This window comes from Bubalus bubalis, chromosome 3, assembly GCF_019923935.1.
Source record: "Bubalus bubalis isolate 160015118507 breed Murrah chromosome 3, NDDB_SH_1, whole genome shotgun sequence".
Taxonomy (NCBI): domain Eukaryota; kingdom Metazoa; phylum Chordata; class Mammalia; order Artiodactyla; family Bovidae; genus Bubalus; species Bubalus bubalis.
The window spans coordinates 134,044,685-134,056,714 of record NC_059159.1 but is presented as its reverse complement, the minus strand read 5'-3'; the positions used below and the strand labels follow the sequence as shown (position 1 = coordinate 134,056,714).

General features: G+C 37.9%; 1 long non-coding RNA gene and 1 other non-coding gene across 2 annotated transcripts in view; one reads left to right on the top strand and one right to left on the bottom strand.

Annotated features, from left to right (window-relative positions):
- LOC123332897 overlaps positions 1-10,481 on the top strand; it is a 48,292-nt gene extending 37,811 nt beyond the window's left edge. Inside the window, exon 3 of the long non-coding RNA XR_006550061.1 lies at positions 10,260-10,481. This is a non-coding gene — a long non-coding RNA (uncharacterized LOC123332897). The remainder of the gene's footprint in view (positions 1-10,259) is intronic.
- LOC112584060 lies at positions 7,833-7,936 on the bottom strand. The gene has a single exon (XR_003108416.1). It is a non-coding gene; the product is annotated as a U6 spliceosomal RNA (small nuclear RNA).
- Positions 10,482-12,030: the final 1,549 nt, after the last annotated feature.

Below are 12,030 nucleotides of genomic sequence, written 5' to 3'. Positions count from 1 at the left end.
TTCCTTTTATTTTTAAAAACATCTTTAAAAAATATCTAGCTAAGTAAAATATACATACGGAAGAGTGAAAAAATCATGGATGTTTATTCTGACACATTTTTATGCAAACCCAAATAACCACCACTTAGACCCAAAACAAGAATGCCACTATGTCCTCAAAACTTTCATGCTCTTTAAATCCTCCTCTCCAAAATTAATCAGTATCTTGACTTCTTTAAAAAATTTTTCTAATTTTAAAATATAGCATAGGGATTTCCCTGGTGGTCCAGTGGTTGAGACTTTCCCTTCCAATGCAGGGGGTGTGGGTTCAATCTCTGGTCAGGGGAGCTAAGATACCACATGCCTCACTGACAAAAAAAAACAAAAAATGAAACAGAAGCAATGTTGCAAAAATTCAGTAAAGACTTTTAAAATGGTCTACATAAAAATATATGGCACAGATACACATATAATATCAAACAATTATGTAAATAAAGAGTTATTATAAAGTGAACACTTGCAACTACCACCCATATCAAGGGATAAAACTTGACGAACCACCCAGAACCCACCACATGCCCCGTTTTTCTAGAGGAAGACAAAGGCTTACCTGTAAACAGGTAATATAACAATCATTTCCTTGCTTTGATTTATAGTTTTATAGTGATTTATATACATACATTGGAGAAGGAAATGGCAACCCACTCCAGTGTTCTTGCCTGGAGAATTCCATGGACAGAGGAACCTGACAGGCTACATTCCATTGGGTCGCAAGAGTTGACTGAGCGACTAAATTACCACCACCGTATGTATATATGTATATATATATAAATATATATATACACTATATATAAATATATACACTATATACACAACTATATATACACTATATAACACAACAATAAAGCTTATTTTTGTCTGTTTTCTAAAAAAAATGTCACTTAAGCCTCTTTTAATGGAAAGATTGCCCCTCTATCATCATAATTACTTGTGTATTGTATCTGTTGAAGAAACTGGATCTTTGTCTACATAGAGTTTCCTATTATGAAGTAATCTGACTCACAATTTCAAGTCTGAATATGATCAAGTCTGTAGTTCCCAGTGCCTATTTATAGGAAATGCAGGGACTTCACTGGTGATCTAGTGGCTAAGACTCTGAGCTCTCAGTGCAAGGGGCCTGGGTTCCATCCCTGGTTGGGGAACTAGATCCCACATGCTGCAACTAAGAGTTCATATGCCACAACTATAGATCCCACATGTGGCAACTTAAGACTCAGTGCAGTCAAATATTAAGAAATTATATGAAACGCAAAGGACAGAGGGATTTATTAAAATACTCATGGAGATGCACTCAAGACTAATATCCAGTACAGCTTCTATAAACAAGTGATGAGAAATGCCTAATTTTTTTCTTTTGGAAAAACCAGTATTACAAATAAGGAATTGACTCTCTACAGTCCTTCAAAGATAGCCAAATGCCTAAAGAATCGTTATGAACCCATGTATTTAAACTGCACATTAGGGTGAAAATAATTACCTTAGAATTCTAGAAAACAGGCTGGCACATTGAAGAATATATAAATTGGTTTTCAAAGTCTTTCCTAAACGTGTGTATTTTTTTTTTCAGAGAGATAAACTTTCTTATTTATGGGTCATTGAAAATATTTTAGTCTTTTTATCATCTTATCCATCTTCACGTTACTCCTGTGTCCTTTTGGTAATATTCTTGTGGTCTTTGGTATTTTACCTGCCATGATGAGATGCACTAGGCTTGTTTTATATATTTCTTGCCCAAGTCTAGAATTAGCTATTTCTTTGAGAAGCTTTGATTTCTTTAAAGTTGAAAGTAATATTTCACAATCATGTCCGGGGGTAGGTCACTGTTACTATGCATTTTCAAGTGGACAGACAGACATTAACATACATGAAAAAACCCTCATGTGTGTGCACTCAGTCGTGTCTGACTCTTTTCGACCCCATGGATGGTAACCTGCCAGGCTCTTCTGTCCATGGGGTTTTCCAGGCAAGAATACTGGAGTCGGTTGCCATTTTTTCCTCCAGCAGACCTTCTCAACCAGGTGTCAAACTCATATCTCCTGTGTCTCCTGCATTGCAGGCAGATTCTTTACCACTGAGCAACCTAGGAAGCTCATTAAAAAAATCCTCACAAGGTCAAATTAATACTTTCAATTCAAATTCAGTTCTACAAAGTATTTCCTTAATCTTTTCTGTCCTAAATCTGAAATCTTTTCTTCCATACTAAGAATAATTTTCAAGGATATTGAAGATGCCAGAATTAGACTATCACATGGGTACTTACTTTATCCCATCTAACTACATAATAGTCCCAGGTTAGAATAGTAATACTACCAGTACCAATATGGTTAAAATTATTTTGTGCATCCGTTCTCTCTGTTTTCCTCCTATTTAGAACACAATTATATAGCCAAGACATGGAAACAACCTAAATGTCCACGGACAGATGAATAGATAAAGCAGATGTGGTATACAAATATAATTTTAATATATATAGATTTATAATTTAAATATAAAATTTAATTTATTTTTTATTTATAAACATATATATATACACACACACACACACACACACATCCACAATGGAATACTACTCAGCATAAAAAGAATGAAATAATGCCATTTGTGGCAACATGGATGGATCTAGAGATTATCATACAAAGTGAAATAAATTAGACAGAGAAAGACAAATACCATGGTATTACTTATATATGGAATTTAAAATACGATACAAATGAGTTTATCTATGAAACAGAAACAGACTTACAGACATAAGAGAACAGATTTTAGTTAAAAAAACCCATGAGGTAGGACGACATTGTTCTGTGCAGTGTTCAGTCACTCAGTTATGTCCAACTCTTTGCAATCCTGTGGACTGTAGCCCACCAGGCTCCTCTGTCCCTGAGATTTCCCAGGCAAGAATACCGGAGTAGATTGCCATTTCCTTCTCCAGGGGATCTTCCCAACCCAGGTCTCTTGTGTCTCCTGTATTGGCAGGCGGATTCTTTATCAGTGTGCCACCTGGGAAGTCTCAAATAGTTTTATTACCCCTTCTTTTTTTTTTTTTTTTCTTTCTGCTAAAAAAAGAACTTGTTCATATGTTTTTAAATGGATGTTCAGTTCAGTTCAGTTCAGTTGCTCAGCTGTGTCCGACTCTTTGCGACCCCATGAATCACAGCACGCCAGGCCTCCCTGTCCATCACCAACTCCCGGAATTCACTCAGACTCATGTCCATCGAGTCAGTGATGCCATCAAGCCATCTCATCTTCTGTTGTTCCCTTCTCCTCCTGCCCCCAATCCCTCCCAGCATCAGAATCTTTTCCAATGAGTCAACTCTTCACATGAGGTAGCCAAAGTACTGGAGTTTCAGCTTTAGCATCATTCCTTCCAAAGAAATCCCAGGGCTGATCTCCTTCAGAATGGACTGGTTGGATCTCCTTGCAAGACTCAAGAGTCTTCTCCAACACCGCAGTTCCGGGCATCAAATATTTAGGGTATTTGGAGTCCACCAGATATATTTAAGAATGATGTAATGGTTTAGTTTAAAATATCAAAATTTACAGTAAGCCGGAAATTATATCTTTTGCAAGTATTTAAATTTATGGTGGAAAATTTAGATATCAACTTAGAAATGAACAAGGGGATATGTAGCTTTTAAAAATTCTTTCATGGAGTCCATTTCAAAATGTCTGAAGACCACTTGCCCATATAGTGTGTTTGGGGATAGGGCTCAAAACTTCAATCCTCCATCCTATTTCTCCTGAGAACCTGCTATCACCCTCCATCAGAATCTTGAAAAAAAATTTTTTTTAAAAATATGTCTGGTTGCACTGGGTCTTAGTTGTGGAACACAGGATCTTCAGTAGCAGCATGTGAGATCTAGTTCCCTGACCAAGGATTGAACCTGGACTCCTGCACTGGAAGAATGGAGATTTAGCCACTGGACTACCAGGGAAGTCCACACCATCAGAATCTTAATACTTTCAATTCAGACACTGGTTTCTCAGAGCTTTTTTTGTGTAGTATCTCCAGACATTGCCAAGTTTCCCTCAGAAAGCAAAATACCCACAGATTAAAATCACTGGATTTGAAGTTTATCAGTTTTATTGATCTTTGCTAAATACCAGTTTATGGCTCCATTGATTTAGATCATTGTTTTTTTTGTTTGTTTGTTTTTGGTCTTCTGCATCTCTACTTGCTTCTCTCATAGCTCAGTTGGTGAAGAATCCTCCTGCAATGCAGGAGACCCTGGTTTCTATTCCTGGGTTGGGAAGATCCACTGGAGAAGGGATAGGCTACCCACTCCAGTATTCTTGGGCTTCTCTTGTGGCTTAGCTGGTAAAGAATCTGCCTGCAATGTGGGAGACCTGGGTTTGATCCCTGGGTTGGGAAGATCCCCTGGAGAAGGGAAAGGCTACCCACCCCAGTATTCTGGCCTGGAGAATTCCATGCACACTGTATAGTCCATGGGATTGCAAAGAGTTGGACACGACGGAGCAATTTTCACTTTCAGTTGCATCTCTACTTAGTGTATGTATTTTTTCTTCTAATTTTTTAAACATATGAAAAATTATTATATAACTGTTCAGTCCTTGTCTACTAATTCTAACATCTGTATCAATTCTGTGTTGGTTTAGTTGATATATTTTCCTTCTCGACATGGGTCGTATTTTCCTGTTTCTTTGCCTCCTTAAGAAATTTTAACAGGAAACTTAACATCATGAATTTTACTTCATTTCATGCTGGATAGATTTGTATTCCTATAAAAATTCTTGAGCTTTATTTTGGTATACAGTCAAGTTACACAGACACAGTTTGATTCTTTGGTTCTTGTTGTTAAGATTTATTAGGTAGGACCAGCATGGTGTTTAATCTGGAGCTAGTTATTTTCCACCATGGAAGCAAGATTCTTCTGAGTGCTGTACTTAAAGCGCAATGAATTATGAGATTTTCCTGACTGGCTCTTAGGAACAAGCACTATTTTGAGCCTCAAGTCTGCTCAGTGTGCTCTTCCTTTAGTCCAACTCCTGTTCTCAGCCTGGAGTAACTGTCTCACAGGTTTATGCTGATTTTTATTCTGTTGGGTTCCTCTGCGACTGCTCCTCCTCTCTGGTGCTCTGCCTGTGAATTCTAGCCACCTTGGACCCTATCCTCTGCCTTCTAATTTCTGGGAGTCTTCCATGGTCTATTTGGGGTCCCCCGCCTGATGCTGCAGCCTGGAAGTGTTTTCAGGGCATAAACTAGTCAGTTACAGTGTTTATCTTATTCGTCTTTTCATCTCTCAGGGCTCACTCTTCTTTGTTGCCTGATGTCCAGATGTACTCAAAATTTTGTTTTATCTATTTTTCCAACAATTAACAGTTATTTCAGTTGGGAGGTAAATCTAGTCCCTTTTACTCCATTTTAGAAATGTAAGGCTACATAAATATATTTTAAAATGGAAAAAATGTATGTTCTTAGAAGAATGCTATGCTATCGCTCACTCAGTCATTTCTGACTCTTTGCGACCCCATGGACTATAGCCTGCCAGGCTCCTCTGTCCATGGGATTTCCCAGGCAAGAATACTGGAGTGGGTTGCCATTTCCCTTCTCTTAGAAGAATAGAACTTACCAAATTCAACTAAGCAACTGGGAAACATAGAGAGATTTTAGATACTAAATAAGTTGAACACAAATCTGTGCATAAAGTAATATCTGGATCAGATAGTTTTATAGGCAATATTTATAAATTATTTAAAGAGCAGATAATTCTAGTCTTCTATAAAATGTTCTAGAGAATAAAAATGAAGGAATGTTCTCTACTTTATTTTATTATACTAATATAGCTTTGACACCAAAACTATTCAAGGATAAAATGAGAAAAGAAAGTTTTAGGCCAATCTTGCTATTAACTCAGATGCACAAATTCAAAATCTATCAAGGTTATCTATTTTAAAATATGAAATCTAATTATGTCATTTTTCTGCTTCATATTGTTCAATGGTTTGTCACCATATTTAGAATAAAATCTAAATTCCTTACCATGGCTTCCAAGATTTGTTCCCTAATCCTCTTGCCCATACTTCCTCCTTTTTAATTATAGTGTCCTTCTTATACATCTAGTTCTTTTACAATTCAAAGATTTTACACTTAACTCTTCCCCCACCCCAGCCAGCTTCATTGCCTAGATCTTCATATGCTATGCTCCTAACACCATTTCTTTTTATTTTTTATTGAAGGATAATTGCTTTACAGAATTTTGTTGTTTCCTGTCAAACCTCAACATGAATCAGCCATAGGTGTGCATATATCCCCTCCCTTCTGAACTTCCCTCCCTCTAAGATTGATGCAGAACCCCTGTTTGAGTTTCTTGAGCCATACAGCAAATTCCCATTGGCTATCTATTTTACACATGGTAATGTAAGTTTCCAGAACCGTGAACTTCCTAATGTTCAAGCTGGTTTTAGAAAAGGCAGAGCAACCAGAGATCAAATTGCCAACATCCGCTGGATCATAGAAAAAGCAAGAGAGTTCCAGAAAAACATCTATTTCTGCTTTATTGACTATGCCAAAGCCTTTGACTGTGTGGATCACAATGAACTGTGGAAAATTCTGAAAGAGATGGGAATACCAGACCACTTGATATGCCTCTTGAGAAATTTGTATGCAGGTCAGGAAGCAACAGTTAGAACTGGACATGGAACAACAGACTGGTTCCAAACAGGAAAAGGAGTTCGTCAAGGCTGTATATTGTCACCCTGCTTATTTAATTTATATGCAGAGTGCATCATGAGAAACACTGGGCTGGAAGAAGCACAAGCTGGAATCAAGATTGCAGGGAGAAATATCAATAACCTCAGATATGCAGATGACACCACCCTTATGGCAGAAAGTGAAGAGGAACTAAAAAGCCCCTGATGAAGGTGAAAGTGGAGAGTGAAAAAGTTGGCTTAAAGCTCAACATTCAGAAAACAAAGATCATGGCATCTGGTCCCAGCACTTCGTGGGAAATAGATGGGGAAACAGTGGAAACAGTGTCAGACTTTATTTTTCTGGGCTCCAAAATCACTACAGATGGTGACTGCAGCCATAAAATTAAAAGACACTTACTCCTTGGAAGGAAAGTTATGACCAACCTAGACAGCATATTGAAAAGCAGAGACATTACTTTGCCAACAAAGGTTCGTCTAGTCAAGGCTATGGTTTTTCCTGTGGTCATGTATGGATGTGAGAGTTGGACTGTGAAGAAGGCTGAGTGCTGAAGAATTGATGCTTTTGAACTGTGGTGTTGGAGAAGACTCTTGAGAGTCCCTTGGACTGCAAGGAGATCCAACCAGTCCATTCTGAAGGAGATCAGCCCTGGGATTTCTTTGGAAGGAATGATGCTAAAGCTGAAACTCCAGTACTTTGGCCACCTCATGCGAAGAGTTGACTCATTGGAAAAGACTCTGATGCTGGGAGGGATTGGGGGCAGGAGGAGAAGGGGACGACAGAGGATGAGATGGCTGGATGGCATCACTGACTCGATGGACGTGAGTCTGAGTGAACTCCGGGAGTTGGTGACGGACAGGGAGGCCTGGCGTGCTGCGATTCATGGGGTCGCAAAGAGTCAGACATGACTAAGCGACTGATCTGATCTGATCTGATCTGATGTTACTTTTTCCATATATCTCACCCTCTCCTCCTCTCTCCCCATGTCCATAAGTCTATTCTCTATGTCTGTTTCTCCATTGCTGCCTGTAAATAAATTCCTCAGTACCATTTTTCTAGATTCTGTATATATGTGTTAGAATACGATATTTATCTTTCTCTTTCTCACTCACTTCACTCTGTATAAAAACATATGGAACGCTTCATGACTTTGTGTGTTATCCTGGTGCAGGGGCCCTGCTAATCTCTGTATCTTTCCAATTTTAGTATACGTGCTGCCGAAGCGAGCACTCTTAACACCATTTTGATTTAAGTTCAAGTATCACCTCTCTGGTCTTCCCTGGTGGCTCAGATAGCAAAGAGTCTGCCCGCAATGCAATAGACCTGGTTCAATGCCTGGGTCAGAAAGATCCCCTGGAGAAGGGAATGGCTGCTCACTCCAGTATTCTTGCCTGGAGAATTCCATGGACAGAGGAACCTGACAGGCTACAGTAGCCCATGGGATTGCAAAGAGTCGGACACGACTGAGCATGCACACACATCGCCTCTTTAGAAATTTCTTTCCTGTTCACCTTATCTCAAGTATCCTCCACTTCTGCTGTCCTGTTTCTCTCTCTTCTTCCTTTACTTTATCTTCTTCAAGGAACATACTTATTACTATGTGGTTAGTATTTTTATTTATTTGTCTCTCTCACTCTTACTAGTATGTAAGTTCCAAGAGAAAAGGGACTTGTTCATTGTTATATTCCCAGCATCAAGAACTATGGTTGATTCATAATATGGTTTAAGTAAAATTTAGGTTGAATTAATGGATATCATGTTGTTGTTGTTGTTGTTTAGTAACTCAGTTGTATCCAACTTTTTGTGACCCCATGGACTGCACCATGCCAGGCTCCTCTGTCCTTTACTATCTCCCAGAGTTTGCTCAAACTCTGGGAGAGTAGTTGACGCTATTGAACCATCTCATCCTCTGTTGTCCCTTCTCTTTTGGCTTCAGTGGTTATCATACCTCCCAAATACTTGTTTCAAGGTTAAATATTGTAAACCTATATTTTTTCTTTACTTAAATGAATTAATATTGTAGGATGTTGGACTTCTCAGACATTCCACTGGTTAAGAGTCTGTGCTTTCCCTGGTTGGGGAACTAAGATTCCACATGCCTTGGGGTGTGGTGAAAGGAAAAAAATAATAAGAATAAAAATAAAAATAAAAAAAATATTGTGGCGTGTTGTAGCATAAGTTGGTTAAGTGGAAGATTTAACTGTAACTTATGGTAAACTCTGATTCTTGAGAATTAGAGTAAACCATTGTCTTTAATTATTTTATGAAAATTTTCAAACATGCAAAATGGAGAGGATGATAAGCCACATACATTATATCCATTATGTATTTTAAATAATTATTGTGTTTTTGCCCCATTGGCTTAATCTACTTTCCTCTTCTCCTAAAGTGTTCTAAATGTACTTAAATATATATAATGGTCATTCTTTCTTCCATAGTTCAATGAACCTACAAATACAGATTTTTTTTTTTACCTAACTACAATGACATTATTCATATATAGCATAATAAATAATAATTATTTGGTGCCTTCTGATACCCAAACCATCATCAGATGTCTGCAATTGTCTCAAAAATATTTTTACATTTGACTCATCCAAATGAGGACTCAAAAAAGAAGTCAGCAGAGATTTAGTTGTTCAGTGTTTAAAAAATATCCAGAACAATCTCCCACCACTTTCCCCCATGATATTTACTTGTTTCAAAGGTTGGGTCAGTTGTCCTGTAGGATGTCCTCTCTGGGTTTGTCTGCTTTTCCTAGCGGTGCCCTGTCACGTATCCTTCTGTCTCTCACAATTCCTGTAAATGGACGTTAGTTCTAGAGCTGGATTAGGTTCAGCTTTTGCCTTCTAGGCCAGAATACTTCATAGGCGATGCTGTGTGTTTTGTATTACATCACAGCAGGTCTGCTTGTTCAACCTTTACTGATGCTAAGATTGATTACTTATTTCAATGGGTGATAACTTGATATCTTATTTGTAAGTTCCCCATCAAGTTCTCCTCTAATCACTTCACCCATGATGATGTTTGGCTGAATCAAACATTTTATGAGGGGTTGCAAAATGATGATTTAAAAATTATTATATTTCCTCATTCATTGACTTGATATTTTTTGAAGAGAAAGCTGTTTCCTTATCAACTAAAGCAATTTGGTTATCCTTAAATTAGGATAAATGTTGAATCCATGTATTTTATTTGCCAGTCTTTGGGTTAAGAAGTCCATGCCTTAACTTTCCTACTTGTGCCTCAAGGGTCAGGTTTTTGTTTTTGATGTTGTTTTAATTTTCCTTTTCTTTCTTTTTATCATTAAGAACTATGAGTTTTAAAAAAATTCAATGTGTTTGAATCAATGGCTTTCAGTAAATTTTTAGATGCACAAATTATCCCATTCTTAATCAAAAGGAGTCGCTTCATGTTGGTTTGGGTGCCCTTTGATGATGACCCTTTTGTCTTAGTTTCATCTTTAAAAGCTTTTGGTTTTTGTCATGAAAAATCTTTCTGAACTTGAGAAAAGTTTGAATTATAGATTTTTCATGAAGTCTCTTCCTTCCAGGTACGCATGGGAATTTGGACTAACTGTGAACAAAATGTTGCCAAGAAGATGTCCCTCTGGATTTCTTGTAGTGACTCATCTGCACATAAGCAATAGAAGTATTAATATTTTCAATCTTTTTTCTTCTGTGTGTTCAATGTTTTATTCAGTAGATATTTATTGAATGCTTAATATATTCTCTGTACTATTCTACTTGCTGAATAAACAACAATAACCAATCAAGTCAGACCTCCCGTTGATGTGAAATTTGCACTCTAATAAGAGAGATAGGAAACTAATAATATAAATAAATGAGTACATTATGTCTTAAACTGACAAATGGTAAGAAAAAAATAGCAGATAAGATAAGATAGAAAGTATGTGTATGAGAGTCAGTGAAGGAGTATTAAAATTTTAGATAGTGTGGCCAGAGCAGGCTTAATTGGGAAAATGGTATTTGGGTAAAAACATGAAGGAAGTGAGGAAGCAAACCACATCGAAACCCAGGAGAACGTTCAGCCACAGTAACATGCACAGAGGTTCTACAGTAGGAACATGCTCAGTGTCACCAAGGACTGGCAAGACCAGTGTGGCTGGAACACAAGACGTAAGTGGAAGCAGGCAGAGGGGTCAAGAATGATGATGTGAGCGGACCATGCAAAGCCTTTGGGTGGTCATGAGAGTATATTTTTTGCTGATTTCTCACTACAGAGTGTCATTGGTCAAAGGCTCCCGTGGCTGTGTGCTCAAATCCACTGACGTTTCCTAGGGCTGCTTCCTTAGATAGCCAATAACCCTTATGTCCATTTCTTGGAGAAAACGAGGACTTGTGATGATGGACACTGGCCAATGAATTTGTCAAAATTTCTTTAAACTGAAGTCTAGGGTGCTTCTGCTATATCTTCCTTCCATTTCTCCGTTCCTTCCTTAGAGAAATAATTGCTTCCTGGTCTGATGGGTCTCTCAGATCTCTCTAGTTCCCTTCCCATTCTCTCTCACAAATATTTCCCCCAATAAAACTTTTGCACTTTTTTCAAGATTATTTTTTATTGTGGACTAATATACAAATCACAAAATTTAACATTTTGGACATTTTAAAGTATTCAGTTCAGCGCCATCAAGTTGTGCAAAGAGTCAGACATGACTGAGCACATGAATAGGATAGATAGATAAATAATGTCCTATTCTCTACTCCCCCTGAAGCAGTGAAGTGAAGTCGCTCAGTCGTGTCTGATTCTTTGCGACCCCATGGACTGTAGCCTACAAGGCTCCTCTGTCCATGGAATTTTCCAAGCAAGAATACTGGAGTGGGTTGCCATTTCCTTCTCCAGGGGATCTTCCCGACCCAGGGATCAAACCCAGGCCTCCTGCATTGCAGGCAGAAGCTTTACCATCTGAGCCACCAGGGAAGCCCCTACTCCCCCTGGGCACTGGTCATCACCATTCTACTTTCTATTTCTTCAGATTTGACAACTCTAGGTATCTCACATAAGAGTAATTATAAAGTAATTGTGTTTTTGTAAGTGGCTTATTTCACTTAACATAATGCTTTCATGGTTCATCCATGTTGTAGCATGTGTAAAAATTTCATTATTTTCTAAGGGTTGAGTCATATTCTATTGTGTATGAACACCATGTTTGTTTACCCATTAACCCACTGATGGATACTTGGGTTTCTTCCTCCTTTTGGCTATTGTGAAAAATTCTTCTGTAAGTGTAAATGTACAATCTGTTTATGTAAATGTCTGTTCAAGTCCCTGCTTTGAATTCTTCTGAGTATATATCTGGAAAT